The sequence below is a fragment of the Saccopteryx bilineata genome, chromosome 1 (genome assembly GCF_036850765.1).
Source record: "Saccopteryx bilineata isolate mSacBil1 chromosome 1, mSacBil1_pri_phased_curated, whole genome shotgun sequence".
Classification (NCBI taxonomy): domain Eukaryota; kingdom Metazoa; phylum Chordata; class Mammalia; order Chiroptera; family Emballonuridae; genus Saccopteryx; species Saccopteryx bilineata.
Window position 1 is genome coordinate 133,033,212 of NC_089490.1, and position 6,615 is coordinate 133,039,826.

At 42.8% G+C, this 6,615-nt stretch overlaps 1 non-coding gene across 1 annotated transcript; it reads right to left on the minus strand.

The window, feature by feature from the left end:
- Positions 1–1,031: 1,031 nt before the first annotated feature.
- Positions 1,032–1,228, minus strand: LOC136321119 (small nucleolar RNA SNORA73 family). The gene has a single exon (XR_010728413.1). It is a non-coding gene; the product is annotated as a small nucleolar RNA SNORA73 family (small nucleolar RNA).
- Between the last annotated feature and the right edge of the window lie 5,387 nt (positions 1,229–6,615).

Genomic DNA, 6,615 nt, shown 5'->3' on the forward strand with positions numbered 1-6,615 from the left:
AATCACCACACCTGCTCTGCCCTCCATATGAAGTCAGGCATTTGGGGGACTGAAGAGGCATCAACCCACATGCAAGGAAGTTGCAGCAGAATGGGGGGAGAGAAAAGGCCCATAAACATAACTACAATGAAGGCAGAACACAAGACAGATGTTTCAAAAGCAGATAAACTGATCATGTCAAAGTTCTTTGAAGTCCTTGAGGGGCTTCCAAACACCTTCAAGACAAAAAGTGTTTCTGACATGCTTTTGAAAGTCCTCCAAGATTTGTTGCTATTCTCCCTCTTATCTTCTGAACACCAGCCATGGAGATCTTCTTTGGGATCCTAGAAGGGCGACACTGCCCTCTCTCCAGCCCCGTTCCTGCAGCTCCTGTTCCTAGAACACCCTTGCTCGTCCCTGGGCCGCCTCTGTTTGTGTGTCTGCCAGTTCGTAGTGAACCTTGCTTCTTTAGAGATTCGCTCCCAGAAGCTGGCCTCTTGTCATGCCTTCCCAAAGCATCCCAATGTCACCTTTTCTAAGACATTGCATTTTCACGGCAACCTGCACTGACTGCCCTCCCACCTGGGGTGCCCACATGCTCCCGCAGGGGCTCTGTGCTGTGTTCCCTGCCATGTCTCCCATGCCCAGGGCAGTCTGGGCCACTGTGCAATCAAGAAATGTTATGGAATCAACAAATGCACAAATAAAATGAGAGGTAGGGGAATAAGAGGTATAAACAAAGTGCTTTCAGGATTTCAGGAAGAGTTAAAGGGCATTTAGGTGGTGAGATCAAAAAAAATTTTCCTGTTGGAGCTGATATCTGCCCCACCTCGCAGGGTAGAAAGGCTGAACTGAGGGGCCAAGACATTTCTGATAAGAGTCAGCATAAGGAAGCAGGAGAAAGGACAAGTCAGGGCAACAGAGAGACGTCCAATTTGGCTGAAGTCTAGAAAGGATGGGGGGAGAAGGGTAAAGGAAAAATAACATATGATATCAAGTAGGCTAGGTAAGTGAACTGAATAGACATTTAATAACTATTTTTCTTTTTTTCTAGTTGTTTCCTGTATGGTTGCTCCTCAGTCACTGACCACAGGACTGAGTGGCTATGGGAATGCACAGGTGCAGACTCGGGCAGACTCTCTCTCCAACGTTGTGGAGGGGACTGCACCTCACCGGGCACAGCCCTAGGTTCTCCTACGCCACCTGGACAGAGCCTGGGGAGAGGGACCTCCTGCAGACCTCATCTTGGATTAATAAGTATTTTTAAATGGAACAAGGTTCTTCATGAAATACTGAGCTTCCTACCACTACAAACATTTAAGCAAAGATCTGATGACAGTCAGCCCCAAAATACTGTGACAGGTGTTCCTGCATTGGGTCAGAGTCTGGGTAACTAGACAATAATCCTAAAGTCTCTTTCTAACTTAAAATTCAGTGACTCTCAGATCATTTTCCAACCTTTGGATAAATAGAGACAACCAAATGGTTCTTAGTGGCTGGTTAAGAGTTGAGGGCCGAAGCTTGTGGAGAGAGTGGGTGACGGGAATAAGGTTTTGGTTTCATTTTAGTAGAGTAAGCACGATTCCATGTAAACATGGGTATTGGGGACCGAATAAATAAACAGTGTATTTTTGCAATCTGGACAGAGGTGCTGGGCCTAAACCCCACCTCATTTGCCTAGTTAACAAAGAGCTACACCTGATTCTCATTTATCTCACACATGTTCTCTAGAGGAGGCTGGAAGCTAGTTTCTTATTAGTGTAAAGTATATTTGGATGGTATGGTGGGGGTTGTCTTTGAGTTGCCTTGGAAACAATTGAATTGCTGATGGACCACATTTTTTCTATGAATAAAAGTGGATGTGCTTCTGGGAGTGGGGGGTTACAGCTAAGGAACAGTAGAGTCTGCTGTGGTATCCTCCTGAACCCATCTTTATGTATATATCTTTAAGTCTCTATCATTTATTTCAATTCCATACCTTTTCCCATTCGAAGACCTCATAATAGACTTATTGCAGCTGGACTGTGACACATGGGGAAGGAGGTGAAATCAGGGAAGAAGAAGCCAAGGAGGGAAGACAAAGAGGTGACACCCTGTGGACCCCAAGGAGGTGTAAGTACTGGTTGAGAGTGGCTTTGACAAAGGGGACAGTGTTCCCCTTTGCAGAGTCTGCAACATCAAGAAAGAAGGAAGTGAAGATTCAGAGAAATGGGAAGTTCAAGGCAGAAAAGTAAGATTCAGTGATTTCAGTGAAACTGGAGATGAAGTTCTTCTTAACAGTCAGAAGCAGAGAGAGGCCAGGAGTCTTCAGACCACAGACAAGATTTGGAAAAGCTCAAAAGCAGAAAATTAATTAAAGAATTACCAGTGCTGATAAAACAGGGAGAGAAGACAAGATGGCGATGGAGTAGGCATATGTACTAACTTCCACCTCCCAGAACCAAAGTGGATTACAAACTAATTTTTAAGAACCATCATCTGGATAAACCAACTATGGGCTAAACTAAGAGGACTTTTCAACCATGGAACACTGAAGAAGGCACACTGAGACTGGTAGGAAAAGCGGAAACGTGGAGAAGGCTGCCCAGCTCCCCGGAGCAAACGGCAGCTGGGAGAGACTGGAATGGCAAGAAGTGAGTTTAGCAGAGAGGGGAGGGTCCTGAGTCCCAGGAACAAAGCCCCAGCCTGCAGCCCCAGAGTCCAGAAGAGGCATATGGACAGTATTTAGCTGGAAATAAGACAGGATACTGTTTGTGAGAAAGAGACTGATTTTGCAGACCTAGGATTCTTCTTAAAGGGACCGTGCAGGAAACCTCTCACAACCACTCACCTGGGGCTCCGGGAGATGGGGAGAGAGGAGAGGTCCGGAGTAGCAGGAAGAGAGTGTAATCTAGGAGGCACAGGGAGAAACATTTTGAGAGACAGCCACCCTAACCCCTGAAACAAGTCACTCCCCAAATCTGAAGTGAATATTTCCCCTGGAAACAGCAATACCAGCAAAGGGAAGCAGGACACCAGCCAAACAAGCTCTCCCGCGGCACTCAGAGCAGAGTCGCTTAGAAGGAGGGAGCTTTCGGGACTACAGTAGTGAGTGTTAGGGTCTGAGCTGCAGTGCCCCCACCCACACGGCTGAGGGCTCGCCCAAGAGTGGGTGGCAGCGGGATGCAGAAGCACGGTTCTGTCAGCAAGGGCGTAAGCCAGCTGGCCATCACTGAGGTCCAGGTATGAGCTCAGTCTTGCCTGACTGGGGAGGAGGGATGTGCAAAAGTTGTCAAGCCCAGCTGCAGGCTTCCTGCAATCCAGCTTGTGGGGGAAGGGCAGGAGCCCTGGAAAGGGTGAAGACCCGCCCTTGAGCAAGGGCACAGGAACATAGCCTTGCCCTGCCTGCAGAACTGAGGCTTATGGCCTGACTTAGGAGCCAAGTCCTCTCACGGGGGTGGAACCAAAAGCCCAGAACAAGTGGAGTCCCGATACTGAGCGTGGGCACGCAGTCCCACCCAGGCTGTGGAGCCAAGGCCTCCAGCCATCCCACAAGTGGGCTCTTCCTGCAAGGACAGGGCAAAAGCCAGGAATCAGGTGGAGACCCGCAGCTGAGCAAAGTCCTCACCCTTTCCCTCAGGGCCGAGCATAATGCCACCTGTGGGGGTGGGGCAAAGGTCAAGGCCACCGAGGCTTGTATACCCAAGCACAAGCACATGATCACAGCCACTCCCGTGAAGGAGAGGTGGAAACCACAGCAACAGCCCCAGTGGGCAGGCACCGGCAATGCCCATACTTGAATGCCCTAGGCAGCAACAGCAGAGGGGGTGGTGGGCCTGCAGACAGACCACACCTAGAGAACACAGAGACCACACCCAGTGGACTACAGTGGCCAAAACCTTTTACACAAACAAAATGAGATGGCAGAGAAATGCAACACAAATGAATGAAGAGATAGCCCCAGAAAAGGACCTGAATGAGTCAGATATAACCAAATTACCAGATGTAGAGTTTAAAATAACAATTGTTAGGATGCTCAAAGATATTAGAACAACAATAGATGGTCATTACGAACACCTAAATAAAGAGATAGCAAATATAAAAAAGGGCATTGAAATAATAAAAAGAATCAGTCAGAAATGACAAATACAATATCAGAAATGAAGAACACAATGGAAGGAATTAAAAGCAGGATGGATGAAGCTGAGAATCGAATCAGCGAGTTACAAAACAAGATAAATAAAGGCATGGAAGCAGAGCAGAAAAAAGAAAAGAGACCTAAAAAGTCTGAGGAAACGCTAAAAGAGCTCTGTGACAACATGAAGAGAAATAACATCCGCATCATAGGGGTTCCTGAAGAAGAAGAGAAAGAACAAGGGATAGAGACTTTGTTCAAACATATCATAGCTGAAAACTTCCCTCAATTAAGGCAGGAAAACATCTCACAAGTTCAAGAAGCACAGACAACTCCATTAAAGAGAAACCCAAAGAAATCTACACCAAGACACATCATAATTAAAATACCAAAGCTAAGTGATAAAGAGAAAATATTAAAAACTGCTAGAGAAAAAAAGACTATCACCTACAAAGGAGCTCCCATAAGGATGACTTCCGACTTCTCAACAGAAACACTTGAGGCCAGAAGGGAATGGCAGTAAATATTCAAAGTAATGCAGAACAAGAGCCTACAACCAAGACTACTTTATCCAATTTTCGTTTAAAATTGAAGAAGAAATAAAAAGCTTTCGAGACAAAGAAAAACTCAAGGAATTCACGACAACTAAACCAAGGCTGCAAGATATGCTAAGGAGCTTGTTGTAAACAGATCAAAGGAGAAAAAGAATATAGCAAAAGAGGAATACATTTTCAAAGAATAAAATGGCAATAAACAACTGCATATCAATAATAACCTTAAATGTAAATGGATTAAATGATTCAATCAAAAGACATAGGGTAGCTGCGTGGATAAATAAACAGGACCCGTAACCCGTATATATGCTGTCTACAAGAGACACACCTTAAAACAAAAGATGCACATAGACTAAAGATAAAAGGATAGAAAAAAAATATATATATTTCACGCAAATGAAAATGAAAAAAAAGCTGGGGTAGTATACTTATATCAGACAAAATGGACTTTAAAGCAAAGCATATAGTAAGAGATAAAGAAGGTCACTACATAATGATAAAGGGAGCAATTCAACAGGAAGATATAACGGTTATAAATATCTACGCACCTAATATAGGAGCACCTAAATATATAAAGCAGACTTTGATGGACTTAAAGGGCAAGATCAATAGCAATACTATAATAGTAGGGGATTCCAATACCCCACTAACATCACTAGATAGATCCTCAAGAAAGAAAATTAACAAAGAAACAGCAGACTTAAAGGACATACTACATCAACTCGATTTAAAAGATATCTTTAGAACCTTTCACCCTAAAACAGCAGAATATACATTCTTTTCAAGTGCTCAGGTACATCTCTAAAATAGACCACATGTTAGGGCACAAAAGCGGTCTCAACAAATTTAAGAAGATTGAAATCATATCGAGCACTTTCTCTGATCACAATGGCATGAAACTAGAAATCAACCACAATAGAAAAACTGAAAAATACTCAAACACTTGGAAACTAAATAGCATGTCATTAAATAATGAATGGGTAAACAATGAGATCAAAGAAGAGATAAAAAGATTCCTAGAAACGAACGATAATGAGCATACATCAACTCAAAATTTATGGGACACAGCAAAAGCAGTCTTGAGAGGGAAGTTCATAGCATTACAGGCATACCTCAAGAAGCTAGAAAAACCTCAAATAAACAACTTGACCCCACACCTAAAAAAACTAGAAAAAGAACAGCAAGTAAAGCCCAGAGCTAGTAGAAGGAAGGAAATAATAAAGATCAGAGCAGAAATAAATGACTTAGAGGCTAAAGAAACAATAGAGAGGATCAATGAAACCAGGAGCTGGTTCTTTGAAAAGGTAAACAAGATTGATGAACCTTTAACCAGACTCACCAAGAAAAAAAGAGAGAGGACTCAAATAAATAAAATTAGAAACGAGAGTGGAGAAATAACAACTGACACAACAGAAATACAAAATATTGTAAGAAAATACTATGAAGAACTATACGCCAGAAAACTAGACACCTAGATGAAATAGACAAATTCCTTGAAACATATAATCTTCCAAAAATTAATCTGGAAGAATCAGAAAACCTAAACAGACCAATTACAACAAATGAGATTGAAACAGTTATCAAAAAACTCCCCAAAAAGCAAAGTCCTGGACCTGATGGTTTCACAAGTGAATTCTACCAAATATTCAAAGAAGAACTAACTCCTATCCTTCTCAAGCTATTTCAAAAAATTCAAGAGGAAGGAAGATTTCCAAGCTTCTTTTATGAGGCAAGTATAATTCTGATTCCAAAGCCAGGCAAAGACAACACAAAGAAAGAAAATTATAGGCCAATATCCTTGATGAATTTAGATGCTAAAGTCCTCAACAAAATACTAGCAAATTGGATCCAGCAATATATGAAAAAAATCATACACCATGATCAAGTGGGATTTATTCTTGGGAGACAAGGCTGGTACAATATTCGCAAATCAATCAGTGTGATTCATCACATAAACGAAAGGAAGGA